The sequence below is a fragment of the Falco biarmicus genome, chromosome 1 (genome assembly GCF_023638135.1).
Source record: "Falco biarmicus isolate bFalBia1 chromosome 1, bFalBia1.pri, whole genome shotgun sequence".
Lineage (NCBI taxonomy): Eukaryota > Metazoa > Chordata > Aves > Falconiformes > Falconidae > Falco > Falco biarmicus.
In genome coordinates this window covers 29,766,984-29,794,764 of record NC_079288.1, presented here as the reverse complement: position 1 = coordinate 29,794,764, position 27,781 = coordinate 29,766,984, and the positions used below count along the sequence as shown (strand labels likewise).

Below are 27,781 nucleotides of genomic sequence, written 5' to 3'. Positions count from 1 at the left end.
GAGAACTACAATAGCTTCTTTAATGACTTACATTGTCTTTTAATAGTATTTTTTCCTCCTCAGCCTCCTATAAAAGCTATAAGTGATCTGATGACTTTTGTCCTTTTGTTTAAAAGCTTTTGTCCTTTTGTTTAACTTCTGAGCTTCAGAAGTAGATTTTCTAATTAAACCAGAGGCAGCCAACTAGTCCTAGCTCACATTCGGTTTTCATGCATGTTCAGGGCAGCAGGAGAATTCCTGTTGCCAAAGAGCCAACAGAAAGAAATGGATTAAAACAGAGAAATATGAAGTATAATTGAAAGCAATATAGGACAATGCTGTCTTCTTTATTTGAAAAGCTATGAAAGTAATAGCTATTAAGTGTTTTTCATTATTGCTGCAAAACACTTATGGGTGTCTATGAACTGTCTCATGAATGCTGTATACATTTGTTACGGTAATGCTCCCACAAGCTATATCAAAGGTAATGAGAAATTTACATTGTTAGTCAGAATTATGTATTTTACAATACAAGCAATTTCTCTCCACTATCATGCAGTTACTCTGCACTTAAAGTACACTGTGCATGGATTTAGCTTGAAATTGTATCATAATTAGAAAATTGCAAAACTTTATGTCAGAATTTTTATTGGAGAAATCTTTTGCATCCTTCTTTTTTGAAAGTTCCTGTAAAGGAGAAAAATCGTCATTAGTAATTGTTTAGACCTAGGAAGATTGTTCTCAGAGGTTTGGAGTGCAAAGAGAGTTTCCATTCTGGTCTGTTGCTGAAGCTGTATTAGAGGAATAAATGCATCCCATCTAGCTACTGGATACAAGTGTTGAGGTGAAAGCTATTTAACATGAGTTTGGTTTTTAGCAACAGGGATAATAAATAAGCACTGCCAGGGTGAGAGTCCTCTTGGGTGTATAAAACAGGCCTCATGAACAGCAAGTGAAGAGTGCCTGTTTCTCTCCAGTAAAGATGCAGGGTGGAAGTGACAGTGGGATGCATACATTTGCATTGTAAACGGTGAAGTGTGGGGAGGTGATTCCCTGCTTAGTGTCTCTGACTAAGTCAAGTGCTACAGAGCTTTCTGGCATCAAATTCAAGGCAACCCTTTCTGTTCATTAGCTGTTTCATGCACTTCCTCCCCATTCAAAAAAAAAAAAAAAAAAAAGGGTGGGGTGAGGAAGGCGCTTCTTGTTTCCTAGGCACATTTGTTAAAGTCATAATTCCGAGGTTGTGATGCAGGGAATTCTAGCCACTTTCCATTACCATTTTGCTGGGGTTTCATGGGTTGCTGTACTGATAAAGCTCAGACAGCTGATTTGGCACTATGCTTTGTCTCCAAATCCTTTGTTTGGCAAGATTTTCTAGTTTCTCCAAAAGCTGTTAAAAGAAAACAGTGAGTCCCTTTGGTGGGGTGAGAGCTGGCTCAGAGGGCAACCTTCATGCTTGTTCTGGAGCTGCGCGATGACACATGATGGCTCCGGCAGTGAAATCTCAACCTGAATTAGCTCAGGTGGCTGATCTGGGTGGTTGTGCAGTAGCTGCTCTCTGCTGAACGTTGCAGTCAGGTTTTTTTGCTAAAACAACTGTGACCTCTGTTCTCTTCTGAGCAAGGTGGAAAGCCATCAATTTGAAAGTGAAATGCTAGGGTTGAAGGAAGACTTAAGATCATTTGGTGTTACAGTGGAATCTATTGAAATGAAACAACTTTTTTTAGTTAGACAAAAAATAGTATGAACACTGAAACTTACTTCCTTGTACGTGGTTTCACTAATCCATGAAATTATACCTGTCACAGTAACTTAGTTTTTATTAAAACTGATTTTTGCTTTGTGTTGAACTGTTAAATTGCACAAAAGCAATGAATCTCAAGTTAATTAATACTTTGACCCTTTCCTTTGTGAGATTAGTTTAATATTTTTGGATTAATTAAAGTATGCAAATAGAAACTGCTGCAAGATCGTTTCCAGATTTGCAAATATTGTAGTTCTTAGAGTAAATATTTAACTTTGATCTTTAATTTGCCTTTTTGGACATAATGGTGGCCCTCTTGTTTCTTTTGAAGAATGCTAAATGTTTATGTGGGGATTCTGCTGTTTCATTTAAATAAGCAGAGATCTGAACTTGCTTCTGTTAAGGTCAATGTGGCAAAACTGTCACTAGACATGATTCATCTGTTCCTCCTTTTAGTAATTCATAGAACTTCATTAAAGGCAGTTTATGTATAAGTGAGAGTGCAGGATCAATCTTTTTCATTGCAGAGCAGAAGCTATTAGTAAACAGAACCGTATCTACCTTGGGGGAGATGGGGTTTTTTTCTCTCTTGGAAGTATTCCGTTCTGCTGACCTGCCCGGCAGTAAGCTGGTAGTAGGGAAGTGGGCAGGCTGGGGCTGAGCCTCTCAGCTGAGCTAGTTTTCTCTGAGGAAGAGATGGCAGAGTTTGCTATGGTTTTGCAACCTCCCTTGGGCTTTGTGATGGGGCAGAAAGCCCTGGCAGCCCTGCAAGCCACAGCTTTGGTGAAAGTGAGAAATTCCAGCAAGTCATGGCATTTGCAAAATCTCTGACTATGCTCGTTGCCCTTAGCTCAGAGAGGGGTCTGTTCTCCACTGCTTTGCACTTCAGTTGCTCTTTCTTCCCCAGTGCGCCACTCAGATAAGAGCCACCGACAGACACTGCCTGCAAGGAGAACAGTGGCTTTGGACTGTGACATGTTCGTGATCCAGTCTGCATTCCTTTTCGCTAGCGTTATCAGCTGGAGCCTTTTCAAATTTGCTTACTTTTCTAATCTTTCTCCTTCTCTCTGCGGTGTTATCGTTATCATGAGTTTTTCATCTCCATTTCTCACATTCCCCTATGGAAATTGAGTGTTCATTAAAATGCTTTAAATTAAGACCTTTCCTCCTTGCATGCAGGGTGCATCATGCCTTTTCTGTGCATTACTTAAAAAAAATTCCTTATCACAATGTTTCAGGCAGTTTACATTATATTCTATTAAAAATCCATTTTGTCCAAGGTTGTCACAATTCATAGATTAAAGCTTTCCAGAGTGTGTTTTGTTAGGAATACATTCATAAATTCACCTCTTTAGTAGTTCCATAAGCTTGTATTTAAAACCTCTTTTTGATAATGTAGTTGAACAAAGAGCATAAAAAGAAGAGATTATTTTAAATATACACACACTAGTATGTATGCACACATCTATTCTGATCTGTGTGGAGCCTTGCTTTGCCCTTACTGCTGCCATCTCAAAGGACTTTTTTTGGTAGATCATTGAGCAAGGAGATTGATTGTTGCATCTGCATTTATTGTCCCTCGTATTCTCTCCTTGGGGCAGAAGTCTGTGAATCTCATTTTCGTAGGGTTAGTTGAAGGAGCAGTGTGTTTTGTTCCAAAAAGACACAGTTTCTACTTCAAGCACAAATACTCCTGCGTTATGCCTGTAGCTGGGACCCAGCACTTCCCGTTCCATAGGAAAAGATCTTTCTGGGTTTCCGTGTTAAGTGCAGAGTGCATCTTGAAAGGAGTAAGGAAGTCAGGGCTGGTGGGCTTAGATAAAAACCTAGTGCTTTCAGCCTCCTGTGCAGAATAGCTGTGTTTGTGAAGGCCTGGGGTAGAGGGCTATGTGTTGAATTATTGCAAAAAGTGCTTTTGAAATACAAGGACAAAATTTGAGAGTACACCAGACACATTCTTTGTGGTTTCCAGAAAATGGATCCTATTTTTGTAAAGACCATGCAGGCTTTTTCCATTGTATTTGCCAAAAGATGGATTGAGCCTTGCCATTCTTTTGTCCTTTGCACCTCAGAGTTCTCTGAAAGCATCTAAGGAACATGCCACAAATTAGGCTGCAGTAGGACTAGGGCAAGAGGGCTTGAAAAGGTGCCCTGAGAGCATGGTCCGTCTTTAGGCAAGCTGTGGTACCTCATCACTCAGTGCTGCTATCTAGAGGAATGGGATTTTGGGAACTTTGCCAGAGTGATTTAGTATTTTGTAGGATTAGGTTATTTGAAATCATTGGTGAGCAGGAGCTGGGTTTCCATGGTCTCATTTGAAAGGCCCCGCAGTATGACTTATTTCATGGTGCTCGGTGTCTCCTTGCTGAAAAGCTGAAGAACAGAAACTTAATGTGACCTGGCCTTTGGTTCAGGAGAGAGAAGGTGGCACAAACACAAAAAGTTGGGCCAGAGAGTTGCAACCCTTCTTTAAAAGGTAGTATATGAAGAGATCATTTTCCTTACTCCAGAAAATGGTCATTAAATTGTGTTGGATTATTAACAGGTGACGAGAGTCTGATTTTCTGACAAACTAGTACTTTAACCAGAGAGGTTATATTTATGCTAACTAGCAAAGTTAATTAAATTAATTTTACCTGCAGTGCTGAGTATAGTGTTATTGAGACCAAACTGGTTGTTCTCACCTAGGGATTATTTTATCTCTGTGTCTGTAATACAGCTTCCATCTCTCAGGATATCCATCACTGCATAAATTAAACTTGCATGAGGGGTACTCAGAATGCAGAAGTAGGGAGGGTGAGATCTTCAGAGGGATTTCTTTCAAGTGTCCTCAGAAGTATGTATTCTGTTGCCTGGAAATTTATATTTTTTTAATTGATGCAGATCAGCTCAGCTGTCTGGCATTTGACATTGTCTATCTTTAAACTCAAATAAAAAATTAATTTTATATAATGATCATTTGATTTCCTTACCATTTTAATTTTTTTTTACAGAATTCAAATAATTACATGACTTTTTAATTGTAGAGAGTGTGTGTATGTATATATATATACACAAATAATTAAAAGCAGTTATTTTATGTATTTTTAGGTATGCAAATAGATCCTCTGATTTTAAAATAACTCACTTCTTTTTCCCAACTCATGCTGGGAATACCCTTTGAACCAGCAATATGACTCTAAAAGAAGCTGTAAAGTTGGCTGCTTGTTAAGATATGTGCATATATTTATTTAAAGTAAATACGTGTTATTGGAGCTGATGATCAACTGAACAAAGATGTATCATTTGGTTTTGGTTTTAAAGCTTTGGGTATGTCTTAAAAATAAGAGCTGAGATTCTCTCCTCTCCCTCCTCGCTTTGACAGACAGCTTTGAGACTTATCCCTTTACTGTGGGAACTACCATTTTCCCCACTATATATTCCAGTCCCCACGTTACCAAGGGCAATAAGCAAACACTCCACCTGGAAGCCCCCCTGGGTGCTATGAGGCTTCTTGGCTGTATTCCGCACTCGCTCTGCCAGATTGGAGCTCTCTCTCACAGCTTTTTGGAGGTGTCTCTGCACTGAATTCCCTACCGCTCTGCTCCAGAATGGCATACTTGGGTGCTCTGTTGCCTCCAAGCTCACACACCGTCACGAAGTGGCAGTGTGGTGCAGAGATTCCTGCTGGCTCCAGAACAGAGCCTGCTGCAGTCCTGGTTGTTTGATGAGCTGATTTACTGCAGTGACTTGGCCTTCCAGGGGGATGCAGCATGGTTGCACTTGGAGTGTCTGTGCTTTTGGTCACAGGGCATGCTGAAGCTAGAACAAGGGGCTTGCTTGCTTCTGTGAGATAAACCTGTAAAGCTGGGTGGCTGCAGCCTGCTGTTGTGCTGTTAGCTACACTGGGGAAGGCATCAGGACATGCAGTGAAACACTTACTGATGTGTTTATTGCCAAAGGAGCTTGCTTGGCCCCAGGACACTGAGCATGTAAAGTGCCACCAGCAACAACAGTTGGCTGACAGAAGATCAATTGCGTGTGTTGCTTTACACAAAGGAGCAGTAACTGGTACAGACAGACAGCCTTGCTCTGTCCTATTTTAGGCCCATGCAAAGGCAGTGGGCTGGATGCCATTAGGTTCACGTAGTGCTAAAGTGCATGAGTAAGAGGAGCAGAGGGAGCAAAGAAACACGAGATGTGTAAAGCAGACAGGAAAGAATAGAGAATTGCTGAGGAAAAAAAGCCAGGAAGGTGGGGAAGGGACAGCTGATGGCTGTCATCCCCTGTCAGACTAGTCTGATGTAGGTGAAGTAGTCAGACTTCCTTAGGGCCTCTTTTACCAGGAAAGCCATATTTCCATGAAGCCATACTTCAGCTACTTTGAAAAGAAAGGGTTTGAATTTAAAAACAGAGGAGTTGAAGGTGTAGGAAGAAGCCTGTGGGGTACAGTGTACTGGTTTGGGTGTTTCCCTCCTATTCTTATGCACTTGCTGTTTGCCTTAGGTCAGAGGGTTCATGGGCAAAGAAATGTCCTTTGAATGTAGAGTGTGCACGGCCTGTAGATCCTCCAGGAGTTCATTCTTTGGCCTTTGGCTGGACCCCAAGACAGCACTGTCTCTTGAGCCATTGATGAAGAGAATTTTATCTTTAATACACCAGTTTTAAGGTTGTGACCTCTATTATGAGTGGTGGAGTCTGTTCTGCTTTTTGTAAAGAGTGTTCAAGTGAGAAGCATCCACACACATTTTCAAACATAAATGGCTCAGTAGTGTCACAAAGAAAACCTGAGTTATAAGAATTTTAACTAACCTTTATTCATTACATGTCCGCCTTTTTGTATAAAAGAACCCAAGCCTGCTTGGAAATGTTTCTGTAAGATAAAAGCACTGACACCTCACAGTACTTTAGAGAGGACATAAAAAGTAACAGACAAATTAACAGTGGTAGGAGGGACAACTTACTGTAGAAAGCTGTGGTTCTAGGATCAAATAGGAAACTATCGTTTCTGGAGGGATTGTTAAGAGTTTTGTCTTTTTTTTTCTTCTTCTTCTTCTTTTTTTCCCCTTCTTTCATTCAAGGCCATTCAAGAACAATGAAATTGTCAGTCCATCGCCTGTTGGGAGCCTAATAGCTTAGAAACCACATGAATTCTCTCCTGGCCCGCCAGCTTTTTCAGATGGCTGTTTCTTCCTCTTCCTTAGTTAGGCTCACTGCTGCTCTGGTGAAGACTCTAGTAGAGATGGGTCAGAGGGATTACTGACTAGGTAGTCCAGATAATTGCTTCTTGGCCCCAGTTCACCACTCGTCCAAGAAGGTAATGCCTTAGTGACTCATTCCATCCTTGCTGTCCTGCTATGGTACCTTTATTATGACTCAAGGATATGTTTTTGAACAAATACGCCTTTGGTAGTTGGAAAAACCTGTAATGCAGTGTAGCAGGGAACCCTAACAGAATAAATGTACTGTTGTCTTAAAAATCTGGAAAATGAGGAATGTCTTGTTGGAAGAACTCAATAGTGTTCACCTGTATTCAGTGGAGTAAGATGATACAATAAAATGATACAAAAAAGCAGAGGCATGAAGGTGGCTTAGAAAATTAACTGATAAAGATCTTTTGCTTTGTGTAAATCCAGAGAAATATGAGAATATTCCTTCTGTTAGTGTTTGTTTAATTGGCATACAGTGAATTGGAAAAATATTTTTCTTCTAAAAGTTGCATCTTGCTTAGAAGGTTTGGTTCTGCCTAGAAAAATATTTCTACCTACTCTGCTAGGCAGAACAGCCTCTCATTACAAACCGTCTTTGTAGGGCAAGTGTGGTGTTATATGAGAAGCTTCGAATTTGGGCTACGTGTAGCATATCTTGGTGAGCAAGGGCCTGGGGAATTAAAAGACTCAGACTAAGGAAAAGAGAAAATTCCTTGAGTGTAGAAGGATGTGTGCTAAGCAGTGGCAAGTCCCTTCCTGCATCCCGTCCTTGTACCTTTTTGGTAGCAGTGGGAAGAAAATTGGGATAAATAGCAGATTTATCATGAGAAAAGGAACATAGAAGTTTGACCACCTCATCACGTTCGTGTCCAGTTTTGATCTTTGGCTCAAAAAAGTGAATTAAGATTCTTCGGTCAATTTCTTGATGGAACAGGGAATTGGTTGTCTGTCAGCTGTGTTTGTGGCTGAAAACTTTCTTCCAGTAGTATGGTTCCTATTTCTAGAAGTGTTTTGACAGGCAAATTTTTAGCTTATAATTTAAGCCCTTTCAGTTCTTTCAATTTTGATCTTCTTTTACTGTATTTGCAGTTTAGATGGTATAAGGAAAATGGAATATATATATATAAAATTATAATTTAGTTATTTGTTCTTAAAACGTCACTTTGCTTTTGTTCATAATGTGAGGTTGAAGAGAAAAAAATAAAATAAATCAGTGTAACTTCCTGATCCCTTGGTCTCTTCCTTGATGTAGCAACAAACATGCAAAGAAGTGACTTAAACTCTTCACAAGTGTGGACCACAGAACCTGATCCAAAAGCTATTCTGAGTGACACTTCCTTTGAAAGATGAGCCCAGTCATTCTGAAATGAGTCTTGTTTTTTCATTTGACCTAATTAGCTTCATTTTGGGTATATCATTCCTAGATGTGAATCTTAATATTGATGTAACAGTTGGGAAGGTTTAATTTCAGGGTAGGGTAGTCTGCATAATTAGGACTGCAAGAATATAACAGGGAGGCTGGGAGCAAATTTCAAATGCATGTTGATGAGTGAATGACTGTTAAATAGTTATTCATCCTTTGGTGCTTGCATGCTTTTTCCATCTTGGATGCCAAAGGGAGTGATGACGTATTCAAGAGTCAATGGGCTTCTCTGAGTCTCCACTGATTTACTGTCTTGTTATTTCCTATGCAGTATGTTTTAGTGGTTGTGTGGGTGATGTCACGTGAGTTACCACGGGAGGTGCATGGAAAAGATCTGTACAATTCTGGAAAATTTCTAAAGCTTTACAGAGCTATATATAAACATTGCAGCCGTGCTTAACTGATAACTTAAGTCCAAGTGATAAAGCCCAGATAACCATGGCTGCTGAAACTAATCACTCCCATAACAGATGTTCTGACTGGAGAATCAAAAGTGATTGTTGGATTTTGGGGTCTTGTTTCTATAATTTAATCACCTTTTCTTGCTACCTTGATAACTTAGACTTGAAGCCTTTTCTTTTATGTATGCTGGTCTGAATATCCAGGAAACATAATTCTTAGTCATAGTTCATCTCTAAAAATGCGAGGTCTGAGCATATTTAGGTCTGTGCAACACCTTTAGATATCTAACATCACCTTAGTGATGGGAAACTTTCAGTGAAGCTTATGGAGATTACAGAGGGAGGGAGAAGACATGATAAAGCCATTATGCCACCTGTAAGTGTTGTACTTATTTATATAGTCCCAGATTAAAACCCCATTCTTTTGGCAAACTTAAGTCTAGATTCAGAAGAGGACCTATATATAGGGTGTCACTTAAGTATGTGCTTGGTTCTGTTGATGCCAGGTATAATGATGAAGGAGGTACTGAGAGTCAGCAATTAGAGACAGCAATATGCAGAAAATGTAAGTTTTGATGGTAATCCATGTTTTATATAATGAGAGGCACTACTGTGTCACGTGAAAATATTGTGGAAATCAGAAACTGAAATCTTCTGTAGTGCAGAAACCTTTCTGAGTATGTTGGAAGTGTTGCTAATGCATTTATTTTTGGCAACTGTACACAGAGATTTAAGTAGCATAATTGGATTGTTCTTCAATATAATAGGACTGGAAAAGATTATTGAATGAATGTGAAATTGGGGAGCTGGTATTTGAGGTACATTTAATTTGCACTTTTACAAATTTATGAGTTTGACTTGTAGTGGAGCCTACTGCACACATTTGAATTCCATTTGAGATGTGTTGACTTGCTTACTTAACAGCCAGTGCATTAAAGTACAAAAGCTAACAACTCATTTATTAGGCATTTAGCCAGAATTTAAACTCATTTTATTGTTAGGAGGTGCTGTTGCTAGACAGGCAAATATTAAGTTTGTTACTTTGATTTATCTGAATCCTCTGTGTCAAATACATTATAAAACATCCCAGCATTAACTTTGCATAAATTATTTTTTGCTTTAGTTAGATTTTTTCACTCATTTTGCCATTGATATTCCTCATCTGTATTTATAATTTTAAAAGTTAAACCCCCTGATGTTTGCTAAGGTTGTGTTAGGCTGGTGTGCAATAGCAGAACTGATAATGTTGTGCTCTTTCCGATACCTATTTCACAGTGCTCCTCTAACTACCGGGATGAGACTGAGACTTCCAGGCTCTCTCAAGGAAATGTCCCTGTTACTGCCAGGGAAACCATGCATTTGACCATGGTAGCTTCCCAGCTAGAGGGAATAGCTAGGGCATCAGACTGTTTACCAGCTCATCTTACTAGGCCTGTACTAGGAGAAGAGTTATGCCCCCCTTGTCACCTGGCTGAAAATGTAGGACACCACTTTATAATAAACTTGGACATACTGTCTTTGGGAACTTGCACACAAGTCCTTGTAAGCTAGCTCTGTTTGTTCTTTCTATACAATTTGGTCTACACGCATTTTCCCAGGATACTTGTTAAGGGGTTTGCTGTAAAGTATTACAATCATTAAGGCAAATCACTAAAGAAAACCACCCCAAACCTTTAGCAAAAAAGCTTTCCTTAAAACCAACTGCCAATAGCTTGATATTGCAAAAAATCCTTGTGTTTTTTGTTGTTTTTTTTTTTTTTTTTTTAATTGGTGGAATAAATGAACAGGTTTGATTCTTCAGAAGTTGTTGGCCTCACTGGGCTCAAAAGCTTGGCACTTACAAGTCTCATGAAGAGCTTTGTTGTTGGGGTTTGCTCTTCTGTATGTGTCATCTAAGTGCTGAGTTTTTCAATACTTAGCCTGTGCCTAGATTGTGAGCAGCTCTGAGCTGAGGACAAGCAAGCACAGATATTGTCCCTGATGTTTGCTAAGGTTGTTAGGCTGGTGTGCAATAGCAGGACTGACAGTGTTGTGCTCTTTCCGATACCTATTTCACAGTGCTCCTCTGACTACCAGGATGAGACTGAGACTTCCAGGCTCCCTCAAGGAAATGTCCCTGTCACTGGCAGCCAGGAAGGTAGCTACCTCACATCACCTGCATGCTTAATACATTTTAGCTCTTTAGCAAAGGGAGTGCTCAGCATTGCACAATCAAAAAGAATTATTTGGTCTTTTCTCTTAGGAGTTTTCAGTGCAGAGATTTAACTCCAGAAGTTACTGACCTCAGCAGTGAGTGGATAGTGGAGGTATTTGGAGATACGGGTTCCTATTTTTGCTCTCCCTCTTAGGCAATTTTTGTCCATGTTGGTTTTCTAAATCTGTGGCTGGTGTATCTTTTTGTTAGACAAGCACTCTTCTTAATGGTGTACCGTTTAATTTCTCTAGTGACAAGAGGAAGAAATAAAGTTATTCCTCTTTTAAAAAGAGTGATTTAAGTAGGGAATAATGAATGCAAAATGCTGTCATTAAAAATCAGCAGATAAGCTGATGGATCATCTGTCACTCCCAAGCTTTGCCATAAAGGAAAAGTAGATAATAATTTTCTTTAAAAAAAAAAAATGGTAAGGGTGAGTATGGAACATGTTGACTGTGAATGCCTTAATAATGAAAACTGTTATTTATTCAGTGAACACCACCTTGCAACTCCCTGCTGACCACACGTTGCAGAATAAAATAACTTCTTTCCAGAGCCTTACAAAAAGGGTGTAGTATGTGAGAGGGTGTACTTTTGTCTTCTCTATTTCACCACTTTTCTTGTGGCAGCTGTTAATTCTATACCGTAGCAGTGTACTGGCATGAATTTGGGTTTCCTGCAGTATGTTGTGAGTGGAACTCAGCTGTTGTGAGTGGAAATCTCTATGCTGCAGGAGGCATTTGGGTGCCTGTAGTGGGGAGACGCCCGGGTCTGACCTGCCTGCATTCAGATTCTGTGCTTCCATTTCAAGGAAGGGACCTAAACCAGTCCCCCAGTAATTGTGCAATAACTGTGCTGCTTCTCTGTGCAGAACATACAGGGAGGCTACTGGGCTAGCTCAGATGTATACGTCTAAATTAGAGAAATATTAAATGGAGTGAGGTTAATCTAAGCCTTTGTTTCTTGGAAACTTTTTGCTTCCCTTTTGATACCATTAGGGAGTTAATGATTTGTGGGATTCCTCAGCTGGTACTGTTATCTGGGATACAACAGCCTTTCCCTTGGTTCATGGCATAGCTTAGCTGAGTGATAGCCCTTGGCAAATGTTGACTGTGTTTTGCTGACTGTTGTCCTTATTAACCTAACCTGAGCTGCTGAAAATGCATTAATTAGTTTTTTCTGTTGCTTCTGTATAAACTTAGTGCTGGTGTAACAATGGGAAAATAGTGACTTAGGTAGTTCATAGGTATGAAGCTTATTTTCCCACCTTATATGTGAGTGCCTTCACCTCTGGGCTGTTGGAGAGATGGATATTGTAATCCTGAAGTTTACAGAAAGAAGAGATTTTTACCTGAAGTGAAAAGAATATATCTCTTTAAAATAGGGGGTTTAAGGGAAATTGTTTCCATCCTTATTCTCCTTTTCACTTCTGACATACACTCAATATTTTCATTTGATTACCAATTTTCATCCTATTATTATTGTTTATGAACTGTTTATTAATCAATACTACAGAACTCCAAAGTCTTTTCCATCTCTGGTGTCTGTGTTAGGTACTAAGTGTATGTGTAGGATTCTATCTTCAGAAGGTCCCAGTAGACTCGTTCAGGGACAGGCTTTTGGAGAGCTTATTACAGAGCCTCAGCTGAAGTTCAGAAAGCCAAAGTGCAGCTGTCTGCTCTATTTTGTGTGCTTTTAGTGGTTTTTTTGTTTGGGTTTTGTTTTTTTTTTTAAATGGGATACTCAGCTCCTCTGCAGTGTGGCCAGTAATGTAGATCTAGACTGAGAGTTTGGAGTTCAGTAACATTGAAAACTTGTATGAAATAGGACCCAACTGTCCCTGTCCAGCACCTGATTTAGCTCTGTTCCTCACCACACACCCTACAACATCTATTTTTCTCATTCGTTACAAGGAGACAGCGAAGGAGAAGTTCAAGCCCTCATGACAGTATATTCTCCATCCCACAAAAGTGTTTCTATTGACTGTGTCCAGAGCTTTGTGAAATGATGCAGTCATCAGGGTACCATCAGTCTTTGGCCGCTGGGAAGAACGCTGACATAGATACAACATAAAAAATACTTCACTCTGTTGGTCGCAACCAACAGCACTTTTCTCCCTGCACCTTCCCAGGTTTCTCAGAATAGTGACCCGTAATCCTGTTGGATGATGGTGGTTCACATCATGGCCCATGGTGGTGCAGATGGGGTTAGTTTTGCATGGTTGCAGGAACTGCCCTTACATTTTGCAGGGGTAACAGCCCAGCAGAAAGGGTCAAATGCCGTGCTGCAGCTCTCTTCCTGTTTGCAATCCACAATAGCTCAACTTTCCCAATTACTCATATTTTACATATATTGTTGCCCCAAGCCAGCTGAACATATGCATGTTCTGAAAAGACTAAAGTGGAGAGAAAAAAATGTCTAATATGTTCTTAGAAGCTGAAAATACAGCAAATCTCTATTGATTTGGAGATGCCCAGGAATTTGTACCTTTATTCTTTGCCCGGGTGTTTAAAAACACTGTAGGACTCCTTTCTTTGTGTTTCACAGTACAAATTTTCTGATTTTTTTTTTTTTTCCAAAAAATATATAGTAACAATAAATATCATAAAGAGCTGGAGAACTGGATGGGTGGGAGCAGGATTTCTTTAAACCAGTTGAATGGAACAAGAAGTTGATCACCTGCAGTGGGACAATTTGTGCTTTTACCTCTTGTGATTCAGTTGAATTTGTGAAGCTTTTGGGTTGGTGTCAGTCCCTCAGTTTTACTTTTTTGATGAGGGGATGTCTGCTGGACTTCTTCTCTCCACCTCTTCCTCCACCCCCAAGCTCCAGCAGAGATCAACACAACTGATGTGGTGATGTGAGCTGTAATTCTGTTTCAGCCATGATTATATGTCGGTCTGCTGCACACCATAAGCGGTACTTGTGGATTCCTGCTGTGAGCAGTTGATTAGATTCTAGTGCCTTTTATTCTATACATAAGGATTTATTATTTATTTTTTTTAACAAAGCACAGTAACATACAAAAGCCCCGGTTTATTCTTTTTTTTTCTTTTTTTTTTTTTTTTTTTCTACTAATACCTCACACTTAAATACAAAACTAATATGTTTCTTTTTGGCATGCCTGAACCTTCTTTAAGTCCATCTGTACTCCTGTTCCAAATAAAATTCAATTTAAATGTTCATGTTGACCCTAAATTGTAGGGTAGGTCTGTGACCTAGGTAGAAATTTCCTACAAAATGTGAATCTTAAGTTGAATTTTGAACTCCTTCTGACAAAATGAATGCTAACTGCAAGTTTATTTGTAGTCCTGCTTTTTACATTTTTCTTTGTCAGCACAAGCTTTATTCCTCCAAATATATTATTGAATGAAATAAAGAAGCTATTCTTTTATCTGTTAATGCTGATGCCTGTAATCCATCCTGTTCATTTTCTGTGCTGCTATTTTCTTTGTATGGTTCTTTTCCAGCTTATGTAGCACAGAAAAACTTAATTGCTTAAGTCTGATGTACTTTTCTATTCCTGGCAACAGTGTAGGTTGCTAAACCATTATGTGGGAGAAGCCTTCTGGAATACGAAGTGTGTGTTGCAGTTTGGGATATGGCAGGGTTAGGGCCCAGTCCAGGAGGAGCCTTTTAATTAGCTTTTTGGATATTTTCTATGGAGCTGCCAATTAGATTGTCATTTCTAGAGCAGTTTTTGCAAGTGGAAAGTGTTCTTTCTGAAGATCTCATTTTACAAGGCTTTCTTAATGTATATGATACACTTAATTTGGGGAGATTGGAGGTGAGACCCCTGAACTGATACCAGCAGCTGATGTTTGACAAAAACGAGGAAACAACTCTTCATCTGATGACATGAGGACAGACTCATTTCCCTTCATAGCTAACAACGTTTGATTTCTTGCAGTTCAAAGCTTTATTTGGTTGTTAATATTTGCAAATAATATGCTTGGTGCTGGATAGCATATAACACTGGAGACAGATTGTGCCCCAAAAGGCTGGGGCAGTTTACATTCACTGATTTGCACATACTGCACCTGAGTCTAAATTTTCTTTTAAATAGAGCTTTAATTGGGTCTCTGGATGAACACTTATGTTCACTTCTGGCCAGGTGCAAAATGGTGTCTTGTATAATGAAGGCTGTTCAGAAGCCCAGACCCTGGGGTCAGTCAGGATTGAATTATGCCTTGATCTGCACCTGGCCCTTGGGCAACCAGTTAAACTCCTCTTAAGTTTTCAAAATACTATAAAGAATGACTTGGGTAATACATAGGCTCTTTGTGGATTACATGAATGAGGTTAATTTCAGCTGGAGTTCTCCTTATTTACCATAAACCACTAGGACAATGCTGGTACTCTTATGTACAGAGGAGTTTTATTAAGTAATGATGGTGATGCATATTGACAAGTTTTGCAATTTTTATCATGTCTTTTCAAATATTTACAGTCAGTCACTCCTGAAGTCAAGTGATTTTGAAGAAGGATCCTACTTGCATTTAAACGTAAAAGTAAGATTTCGCTTGTTGTGACTGATGAAAAATCTTGAAAATTTCATGAGACTCAAAATATGAGAAAGCAAAGAAAGAACACTTAAAAACTTTAAGGATCCTTAGGATGAACTCCTGAATGTGCAGGATCTGATAGATGATTTTTGCATGATGATGATACAGAGGATGGCTGCTCTTGGAGGCCTTGCATTAAGAACAGTTGGACTGCATGCAGTGGTGAGGAGGGCTTCCACGTTCTCAGGCATAAGTTACCTGTCTTCTGAAAGTGGTGATTTGATCTCCTGTCTTGGCAATTAATGATGAAGCACACAGTCATGTTAAGATGAGCATGGTCAGTCTACTTTGTTAATATACCATGAACACAAACACTAAGTTCTGAGGATCCCTGCACTGCTAATTAGTATTTCTGTGGTTTCACTAATCGCTTGAACTGGGAACTTGGCCAAAACTAACAGAAGAGACTTCCAGTACAATAAATTGTTTTAATTTTGTGATCTGATCTTATGCATGGCTCAGTGTTTCTGAAGGCAAGGGTAGAATAAAATCTCATTTTGCATGATAACATATGCAAATCAGAACTTTTTGGTCCCAGATGAAGCTCCACTTCTATTGACATGGTGCTAGGAAAATGCTGTTAAGAATAAAAAGCTACTAAAATTTTATTTTGCTGATAATATTTCATTATTGCTTTGTAAGCTACCTTATCCGTGGGGCAAAATCTGCCAGTGAGATAAGATCCCATAACTCCGGTTTGCTTGTATCATTCCCGTTATGATTTATAGACTGCTGTAGATGTTCATGGCATTTTGCAGACATATAAAAGATTGACATGTTCTTGCCTCAAAGAATTTGAAAATTCTGCAGTTTAGCAGCAGTCAGCAGTTCCTCCTATCTGAATTTTACTTTTAATGGCACTGTATAAAATCACTATTACACAGCCACCAAATGAAATGGCATTTTATTTTTAGTTACAAATGTGAAGTTTTTAAAGCGTTTGCTAAAGGTCCTAGACTGTCTGCATGACGGGCTAGAAGGCTCTATTCCCTGGCCTGAAGACAGAACAGGAACGGCACAAAATAGCCACATGTCCTCTGACCCAGAGAGATTGCCTGGAATGTCCTTGTGACTGCCAGTAAGGGGGCCACATAACACCAAACGTGGCGGAGACGTTTATGATATGGGCACAACTCACTGCTGAGGAGGGGTAGATTCATAGCTCCTTTCACAGCAGGAGCCAAACTGTGTTCCCGCAGTAGTGACTCCTGGCTATCGCTGGTTTATGCGAGAGTTGAACTAGTGATGGAGCAATGAAATGCTCTGTATCCCGTTATCAACTTCTGAGTCTCAGAACAGGCACTGCGGACTTCTAGCAAGCAGCTTGGAATGATTTCTGTAGCTCTTACAGAGGTCAACCAGCTAATTCTTTGCAAACTCCCCTGAAAATCTTTCCATTACAGTTCAAGGCCTAGGTGAGAAAAACTTTTGATGAGGACAAGGCTGAGGGAGCTGGGCTTGTTTAGGCTGGAGAAGTCTGAGGGGGGATTTTACCAATCTCTACAAATATCTTAAGGGTAAGTGCCAAGGGCCAGGCTCTTTCCAGTAGTGGCCAGAGACAGGACAAAAGGGTCAATGGGTACAAACTGCAACGCAAGTTCAAAGACATTCAAAACCCACCTGGATGCAACTCTGTGCAACCTGCTCTGAGAGCATCTGCTTTGGCAGGGGGTGGGACTAGATGTTCTCCAGAGCTCCCTTCCCACCCTGACTATTCCATCAGTCTGTGATAATGTCCCTGTCTGAAAGAGAATACAGCCACCTGCTCAACTCTATTTAAATGTATATAAAACCTTTTCCCACTATTGACTTGAAACAATTGGATATCATCTTCTTACTAGTATTTGTAGTGTCACATTGCTGCGATCTTTACATTCTGAATTACATCGTTATAGTTAAAATGTGAGTAAAGTTCCACCTTCACACATGCAATTTTAGGATTTGCAGGCAGCTGTATAAAGTAAAATCTTTCTATATCCTGCCCAGGTAATTTAACAGACTTATATATATAAACATAACATTAAAAGCAATTTTCTGAGCCTTGTGATTGCACTGATTTTGTTTGTCACACACCTGCGTATACTGACTTGCCATATTCTGTCACTCATAGTAGACTGTCCTACAGGGTAATGTGACAGATGCTAATGAATATGATACATCATAATTTTTCAAAGCAGAGATACTTGGAAAGGTCTTATTTTCACCTTTAAAATGCTTTGAAAATTAATTGTATTGGAAATAAAGTAAGATTCTGGGAATTTTAAGGGGCTGTACGCTTGACCCTAAGCATAAATGAAATTCAGGTAAATTTTATAGATTACTTTGATGTATTCCAGCCTAAAAGATTTTTGAGCAGTAGACTGGTGGGAGGGAGGCTGGAATTATTTGGAGGCAGTTTGGTTTCTAAGGAGGTAAGTGAAAAAGCTCCCGCTAATTTCAGTGGGAACTTGAGCAAACTGTTATGCTGTCGTCCTGATACATTTTCTCAGTGCAAGACAGCAGCAGGGGTGGTTTTGTCTGGATTCTTGGGTATAACATAAGGCACTTGGAGGACCGCAAGGTCAAAACTACTTGGGTTTGTCAGGCACCCTGCTTTTCTCTTTTAACAAAAGCTCAGCAGAGAGCACAATGTAACAGAATTAACAAAATACCACAGTTTCAAAGACAGCAAACATTTTTAAGGACTTTGGGAAAGGAGGAAGGGAGGACTACTGCTGCTTCTACTGTTAGCCTTGAAGTGCAACATTTACAGCGGTGCAAATACTGTCACGTGGAAATGCGAGGATAGAGATGGGTATAACAACTGTCTTGTAATTCCCTGATACAGAGGTTTTTATTTCATGTTTGCTGTGGGAGATCAGTTGGCATGTGCTGCGCTGGGTGAACACTGGCTCCAAATCTCTTTGCATCCAGAGTTCTGCGTTTCCTTTGTTCCAGTTTCTTCTCTTTGTATTTCTTTGCTGTTTACCATCTCTGGTTGCCTGTGATGGGTAATCATGTTCTAGTACCAGCTTTTTATGTTTTGCTGGGTGGCACCTTCCTTTTAGATGGTTACCTTTTTCAGCACAGTGAGTGCTGATCTTGTTACCCACATGCTTTGTCTGTGGTGACGAGACCTCACGTTGGGCAGGACTTGGGTTTCTCCCTGTTCTTTACACTGGTGAAACACTTTTTGACTCCTCGTAGCAACTCAGGGTTGCCCAGTTGTGTCCTTAGTCAGGGAAGAAACAGTTGAAATAGATTTTAGCAAAACTTTAGCTGCTTGTCACCTGCTTTAACCAGAAGCAGGGTGAGGTGGGGAAGGTGAGGGGTAGCCCAAACAGGCCCTTTCACCTGAGGGGAAGAGGTGGAACATTCAGGAAACAGGATGCCCTGCTTATGCAGGCTCCCTGTGGCCGGCGGGAGTGCTTCCCAGGGCTGGCATGGAGGAACAGTGTGCCTGGCTCTGGCCCCAGGGATTTGGGGAGAAGCACCAAAAGGTGCAGCAGAGGCGTGCATGGAGGTGTTCACCCACCACCCTGCACGGCACCGAGGTGGGTGCTGCCAGCACTCCGCTATGTTGTCTGGGCCGTCTCGCTCGAGGCTGCCATGGTGTGACCCAGATCAGTGCCTTCCTGGCATGCATAAATGTTTTACCAGTCATGCTTTAAACTACAGGGAATGTCGACATTTCAGTCACACACTGTGCTAGGGGGAGTTAATATCCTTCCTGAGTACATTGCCTAGAGGGACCATTTTGTGTGTAACACTCTGGTAGAGAGAATGATACCAGGCGCCGAGTGGCACAGGGTAAAAGACTAATGTGCGCTATGTTAAATGGTATCTTGGGTGTTTCTGGGTCCCTATTCATAAAACACAACAAAGTGGCGACAAGTATAAACCTTGTCAGCTAAAGGAGCTGCTGGGAATACCAGAGAGCACTTAGTGACTAAAACAAATCAAATTTTGAAATCCTCCCTTCTAAAGGAAAACACAGAGGGGATTTAACGAGAGTGAACAAGTGCATTTGTAGTAAAATGGCAGTGCGTGTGTGAGTGGGGCGGGGGGAGAGGGGGCTCTAGGATTAACTGGGCTATTCTGGGGCAGAGTGCTTTCTGATGGGGCTGGTGTGGTGGCTCCAGCAGGCACTTTGGGAGGAGCGATGTGGAAAAGAAGGGCTGCCTGGTAGTTGCGGGTCACCATCTTGAGCAGCAAACCTGGGGCCTGGGTTATCGCTGTGCCTCAGCCTCTGCTGTGGTAGTGGCAGTCAGAGCAGCAAGTGCTTTCCAAAAACCCTTCTGGATGGTGAGACCTGCCTGCTCAGTGTAGGGCCCCACCGTAGGGAGTTAACCATACATTGTGAGCTGCTACCCTACTTGGGTCTGGGAAGATTCCTTTGTAATTGTAATTAGGCTGTCCTTGTGTTCATGCCTTGTTTCCATATGGGAATTGTTCCTGACAGAAGCTGTTCCAGGAGTTTGTCTGCTTGCCTGGCCCTGGGGAGCTGGGTTTCAGCTTTCTGCTAAACCAGATACTCCCTATGAGGCTGTGGCCAAGTTGCTCAGACTCTCTGTGCCTCAGTTTCTAGTCATAAAATGGGAATAATAATGTCTACCTGTCCCACAAGGGACTTAGGAACACAGTAATTAGAGAGAGTTGAACACTCAGAGCACTGGGGGGAATGGCACATGTTCCTCAGGCAGGCAGAGAGCCGTACCCATGGATGTGACTCTGGCCTGGACTGTGCCCTTAGCTGAGGGAGACTAACACACTAGTTACAAGCATTGACTTCAGTTCCCCAGCAAAGCTTCAGCTGAACCTGAAGTCTTCAATAGCCACAGAAAAAGGAGTAATCAAGAGAACACCATGAAACAGATGCTCTCTTCATCTGCCTAAAAATGCAGATAAGCTTCCTTGGGATTTTCAGAAATACTTTGTACCTAACTCTTGTTGAAGTTTGCAGCAGTATGACAGAAAATTCCACTCGGCCCTTACTGTTTATGTCTTCTGGTACTTATGTCATTCATTTCACCCTTTAGTCAAGGGCTGTTTGTTTCCTTGCATTGTTCCTTGCAATGTTGCCTCCTGAGCCTCGGTTGCACCACCATTAGTCACCTCATGGTACGTGACTGAAGAGCCTCTTCTCTCAGTCCTCTTTGGCAGCCATTGGTTTGTCCAGCACAGCCTGGCCTCTGGTATCCTTGTGCCCTGGGGGTGGAACATGCTATACAGTTTGGGACAGGGAAGGAAGGGCCTTGTCTTTGAATGGGCCATGATGGTGCGTCATTACTTGTGTATCACCAAGTAGCCCAGAATACTGGACTGCAAGTCAGTATCTTGCTTTGATTTACCTTTTTTCTCTTCTGGTTTTTTCTCAGAAGAATAGTTTTATATCCCCTAAGGGGAAATAGCATTATATTCCCTAAGGACAGGATAGGTTCTTTGCTCTATTACATGGAAAGTTACTGAAAACTTGTAGAAAATGATGTTCCCTTTCACTATTCTCTACTATTGTATTAACTTGTTCGAAGAGCTCCAGCAGGTAACTGAGTTTTTTCCAGCAGAGAGTCCACTGCCTCAAGCCTATCATGTTAATCTCCCTTTAATTAGATCCTTCATCCCATTCTCGGGAACAGATGGGAGGCTCAGGGCTGTGAAATATTTGGGATCTCCTGAGAGACCTGAGGAGCAGTCCTCCACAGTCTTCCACTCCTTCACAAATTCGGCCATCAATACCAGTCATCGCCGTTGATGCATTCTGTGAGGGGTCCGTTCAAGGGCAAGTGGATATCCTCTCCACTGCCTGTGGAGTGCTGCAGGCTCATGTTGGCCTTATGGCGTTCCCCTCCCTCCTGCTGCCTCCATCCTTCTCCCTGCATCTCAGCAGCCCTATGGAAGTGGCAGGGTGAGCTGCAAGGATTTCTGATCTTATAATGGATTTTGGCTTAGCAGGAGCACGCACCATACCTTATTTAATCTCCTGCTTTGTTACTAGAGCAGATGTCATCTTTTCACATGGCTGTATGAACTGGTTTCTGTCCATTTTAATTCCTCTCAAAAATATGCTCTTTCTCTGCACAATTCCATACCACAGCTTCAATGGGTATTGTAAGATCTTTCTCATGTAATACATACAATGTCACAGATGTTCAGTGGTGCCCACATCTTCTGATAATGTCCTAATATCTGCTAAGACCAAGAACTAAGACCAATTGGAGAAAAAAGCTCTCTCGTTGCTTTAGCATTTGCTCTAACAGTCTGTGCCTTACACGACTGATAAAATGGGAGTCTTGTACTTTTGTGCCTTGTGCTAGATGTTGATATTCACAAGCTTGTGAATGGGTACCAGGCAAAATGCAGTAAACCGTGCCTTACTGAATGCATTATACAACAATGCACAGCCCGCATTATTGATGAGAAATGCAGTTATCACTGGGTTTCATGAACTAAGCTGGACATAGTACAGCTGATGAAAAGGGGAAGTTAACAAGAGAAGGAAAGTGAAACAAGAAATCTAACCCCTTTTCTCCTGGATATTGTAAAAGAAGATGTACTGTTGTGGACTCACGGTGACAGTTATTTTTTGTCGTTGTTGTAACCTGTTTACTTTCTTGGCTTGTCAGCCAAACATTTGCTGGTCAGCAGTCATGCCTGTCTTTGGATCGATACCTGCTAGGAGCTGTAGTTTCTCCAATAGAAAACCTGAGGTAGAGTTTTGTTGGTTTGTCCCTTGTTCAGTCCTTCCTTCACTGGTCTAAGCCTTTGGTCCAGCTTTGCAGATGCCAAAGGGTTTTAAGTGCAACACACCTGCACACTTGGATTTTAGTCTGCAACAGAACATTGCAACAGTCATTTGGAAACTGTGAGAGATGGTTCAGACACTGAGCTCAGCCTGTTAGGATTGGGTATGTAAAGGATGAGGAAGAAGCTGTGAGTGAAACCCCTTATGGAGAGGTTTTGATCTGTTTTGTTTGCTGGGTCTTGGAATACAGACAAACCCATTAAAATGAGACTATAAAACAAGCTACTGGTTTTGGTATATGTACAAGTTGGCAAGACCCAAAGCAGAGAGCAACAAGATTTAAAGCAAGTATCCTTCCGAAATTACAGTTTCTAACAGGGAGCTCCATGCCAATCGATGAGAGTCTGCTTTTGTTATGGTCACAAAAATCATGAGTCTGACTCATGCTATTACAGTGATACACAGTGTTGTCAAGGTAATGGATTTAGGCACTCGGCATATACAGGAAGGGTGTAAAAGGCAAGGAGGTATTCTGCAGGCCTCCAGGAATAAGCTTCATATTAAGTATTTATTTTTTTTTTTATGGCTGAGGCAGACAATACTCAATTTTTGTTGTAGAAGTGAGAGTTTTATGCCCTGGCCTGTTGCTGCTGTTGTGTACATCATCCATGGGAATGCTGTTCCTTCCCATGCGTAGCAGGGTTTGTGAACTTCTGCTGCCTTGCCTCTTCCTGCTGATACCAAAGAAGCTTCCTTCCACAGGGCTTAAGTGGAAATTAGAAAGGGGGAGAGAGTAGAGGGATCATATATACTTCAGTTCCTTAGGAAAAGCCTGGCTGTAAAGGAGTTGTTGGGCTGAATTCTGGAGAGACTGAGGTGAGGATTAAGTCTCTAAGGACCGTGTTTACAATCTATCAAGGCCTTTTTTCCTTTTCTTTTTTTTTTTTTTGGTGTAATTAATATTAGCAACAACATTTTAAAGCACTGTTTAAAGACAGACTTGAAAATATCAACCAAAATGGCAAGAGAAGTGGGGTTTCTGTTACAGAAACTTTGCAATCCAGTCAGCTGTACTTTGACAAAGAGAGAAACTCATCGGAGGAGGAGGAAAAAGAGAAGATACAGAAAACAACTACCTGTTAAAAATTATCAAGATGAGTGATTGCTGTCTGTAAAGCTTAGGACAAATTCTTATTTAACTCCTTGTCTTTTTTCACTAACTTAAAAGAAATCAGAAATTACAGTAAAAGTGAAATGTTTACACTAATGAAATAATCTGATTTATAAGGGCAAATAAGGCAAAGGATGTGTGAAGTATTCAAATAATAGAGCTGAAGACTTGTCTGTCTGGAGAAGCGAGTGCTTTGTGGGAATGCAATGCGAGAGCAGAGCCAGGGCTCAGAGGAACAGCAGTGGGTAGTATGTGTCAGTATGTATGCAAAAGTCAGTTCCAGTCAAAGTGGGGAGCAGAGCAGTCCAGGTGACCAGTTTTACCTAGTCAGTAGCCTTTATTTTTTTCTTGTTAAAGAGACAAAGAATGGCAAGGGATAGAAAAACCAAAGAAAGAGAGGAGAGAATACATCCAGAGGTTTGGAAAAATAATGTTGTGGGGTTTGGAGACTAAGATATATTGACATTAATTGCCAAGAGTAAGTGGCCTGTTTATCCAAACTCAGTGTGTGCTCCTCTTCTGAGGGTGCTGATACAAAGCCCAGCAAAGCTGGTGGGAAAACTTCCACTGTTTTCTTGGGTTTTGGATCAGGGCCTTGGTGGAAGACATCTGGAATCATGCTTTGATACAGAATAGGACTTAAGTGGGAAGGAAATGTGAGGAAAGAACTTACACCTATGTTTAATGGCAAGCTTACAGTTAATTACCATGAGCATCATGGTGGAGTGTTTATGAGACTTCCCTGAACAAAATCCAAGGTGATGTTTGTTTTCACGTGGTACCGACGGCATACATGCAGGTGGTCCAATAGCCTCTGGTGTTGCCTGAGATGAGGGATAGCTGGGGCTGGCATTTTTTGGAGATTTGTCTTGTGAGGTGCACTTGCTGCACCTTGAAGTGGAGGAATTAACTTATAGTTGGCAATGTCAACCTTTTCCTTGAGTGTTTAGGATTCACAAATGTTTTTATATTGTAAAGCCATTTTCAGGGGGGTTTGTGTTATATTTTGGCAACAGGGATGTAGCCACTTCAGTCCAATAGCTGTTGTGCCTGTTGATGGTGAGGCTCTGGAACACCTATTGCTCCCTGAGGAACAGTCAAACAGCCACTGCTAAAACAGAGCTTACAAATGGCATAATACAGTGTGGTAGCCTGTGGTAGCTAGCAAATGGCATAGATGATTCAGTAGGTCACCTCCATTCCTACCTTGTGTATTTGGAAATTGCTGAGTCAATTTAGTGTGTCCTGAGCTATGTTAGCAGTTCACAATATTTCACTTTCCAAATCACAACACACAATGAAGTTGGATTATACAGGTAACAATTCACTAAGGCTAAATAAACTGCTGCTTAAAAATAATATGGTAGTAGAAATTTAGTCATCATAATCTAACTCTAAGATACAGCATAATCCTTTTGTTTCCGTAAATTAAATGCCAACAGGAAAATCAAAAGGAAGGGAGGCTGAGACACCATGGGAAACATGGCACAGTACATTAAAAACCAGCTATGGAGAAAGGTGATTCATTAAATTAAATGCCAACTTTGAAGGAAAGATATAGCAACCTATTACTATAAAACAGTGAAAGCTTATTCGTGGTCTTTTACCATCTCATATTATGTTACTTCTCCTTTGTTAGGGCACACAGCGATCCAGCAGCAGTGAAGGAAAAGCTCATGAGTGGCAAACTTCGGGTTGCTTGGACAGCATCACTGTTTGCCAGCTTAAGTAAAGATATTAAACATCAGCATGCTGCCTTTAGAGATAGAAATTTGGTGTTTAGGAGTTACTCTGAGCTTAAAGCATAACCAGTGATGCCAAGTCTCAAATATGTTGCTAATTAGCTTTGCAAAGTTGCAAAGCATCCCACTATGATTTGTAGCAGGTATAGAAAGCTACAGATTTTATACCATGTTTTTCTGTTTTCAGTGATTCTTGTGCAGGACATCTATTTCTGTTTACCTTAAGACTTGAATTTTTATGTGAAAATAGTTTCTTTAGCCAAAAAACCAAATAAATCCTTCAGCTCTTTACTTATGGTGGAATGTCAACTTCAAAATAGATTTCCTAAGAGAAATGATGGTACAGCGTAATATCTACATAGAAATACCTTACGGTTCAGTGTCTTTTATCTTGAAGGATCTCCAAATGCTTTACAAACACTGATCCACATTTCCTTCTCTTATCTGTAAAGTGTATTTCACAACTTTTACTGTGTTCTCTACAGTACTGTGGTGGGTTGGCTTTGGCTGGATGCCAGGTTCCCACCAAACCTCTCTGCCCCTCTCTTCCTCAACAGAACAGGGGGAAGAAAATAAGATGAAAAAAGCGTGAGGGTCAAGGTAAAGGCAGTTTAATGAAGCAATAGCAAAAGGGGTGCGTGGAAGCAAAGGAAAACAAACAGTGTTATTCTCTACCACCCATGAGCAGGCGATGTTCAGCCACTTCCCGGGAAGCAGGACTTCAGTACGGATAGTGGTAGCTCTGGAAGACAAATGTTGGCAAATAATGCACTTCTTTCTTAGCTTTTATATCTGGGCAGACATCATATGGTATGGAATGTCCCTTTGGTCACTTTGGGTCAGCTGTCCTGGCTATGTCTCGTCCCAGGATCTTGCCCACCCCCAGCCTTACTGGTGTGTGGAAGGGGAAAGGTTGGAGGAACAGCCGTGATGCTGAGTGAACACTGCTCAGCAGCAGCCAAAACACTGGTGTGTTATCACCGCCTTACTAGCTACCAGTGTAAAGCACTATGAGGTAAGGGCTGCTATGGGGCTCGGCCAGACCTGATACAAGTATTCAGGATGCTGTTGATGTTGATCTATCATAAAGATTGTGAGGGCCGAGTACGTATAGGCTGGGTCTCTCACTCCCTTTGCCTAGCACATATATTTGAGCACATGATAGATACTTATAAAACATCTCAGTTTCACCAGAGCAACACAGAGGGACGGTGCTGTGGCCCTTTGATTCATCACAGAAGTATACTCTTAGCGGTGTTGAAAAGCAGCCACTCTTTAATAATAAATAGGAAACCCTGAGATAATCTGGCTGTCATCAGAACGCCGTAGGAAGCAGAATACTGCAGAATACAACAGGCCAGAAATGCGGCAGATACAAGTTGGCATAGTTAGCTGAAGCCAGGGGAACAATGTTGATGTGTGTTAGTTTTGGTTGTCATATTGAGCTAATCAACCTAACATTTTGCCGCTAGCTGAGATTCTGGCCCAACATCACAGTTTCCAAACTACACTGGACTGAATACAGAGTTTTAAATACAGTGTCTTATTCTATGTATATATGCATAAAGACCCAACTTCAAAGAGCTCTTCTTATAAATCTCTGTTGTGAGGGGGTGAAACGTAATCTCTTGTCCTGGGCAAGTGGATACAAATTATTGATTTAAATGCTAGCAAATATGAGGGCTCTCTCAGAGAAAACCAATATCCTGTGGAAAGATTTTTCCCCCCGCTTTCTTTCTCAAGTCAGTTTTCCCTATCTTCGATGCCTTTATTTCATCACCTTTACTATTACTCTATTTGACATATAGTCGTAGGCTTTCTAAAGCAATGGAATATTAAATTCATGGTCATGTAAGAGAGCTTTTTCCTGATTCATCCTGGTCATGTAGAGCATTACAATGAGTCTTTCCTGGCTCTTGGTTAAAAGGGACTGTGAGAATGGCCAAAGGGAAGGGGGAAAAAAAAAAAAAAGTCTCTCTGTTGCCAGCAGCCAGGCCTTTCCTTTCTGCCACTGGGAGGAGCAGGAAAACAAGAGAAACTACATCTTCCTCCTTAGGAGCAGGAAGCTGCAGCTCCCAGACTGGAAAGACTAAAGTTGTTAACAGTATTAAATTTCCTGCTGATATGTGGGAATTAATGGTCTCATCTTTTGGGATGTCAGTGAATACAATATTTTTGGCTTGAATACTGAGATTATTGGGGCATTGTGCTTTTGCTTCCCTTTTCCAGCCTTATGAACTGCATAGGGACGTTGGATATTTGTCTAAGTGTGCTATTAAAAATAGACTGGTTGTCACTTTGTGCGGTTCCTGGGCTGTTACAGCTCCTGGGCTGGGATGTAGCTGTAATCCTGTTGGACCTGGCTTTGTTCTGGAGTTTCCAGGACAGATATGTGTCCCCTCAGCACGACCTAAAAACTTTAGGGATAAAGGGGGTGTTTAATGATTTAATAATATTTTTTAGAATTATTGTTAGCTGTTGCTCTGTTTTCCTGTCTTTATATAGATTAGCTGCGCAAATATAAGCAGACTGTAGAAAAATTGATATTTTCCAACGGGCTGAATTTCTGTTCTCATATGCAATCTTTCAGCTTGAGGGCAGAGGCTCTGCTCATAAGATGAGTGCAGGAAGAGCCATGCTTTTCCAAGGAGT

General features: G+C 41.0%; 1 protein-coding gene across 1 annotated transcript in view; it reads left to right on the top strand.

Moving 5' to 3' along the window:
• Positions 1-27,781, top strand: part of TMEM132B (transmembrane protein 132B) — a 258,635-nt gene that overhangs the window by 108,998 nt on the left and 121,856 nt on the right. The window lies entirely within an intron of this gene.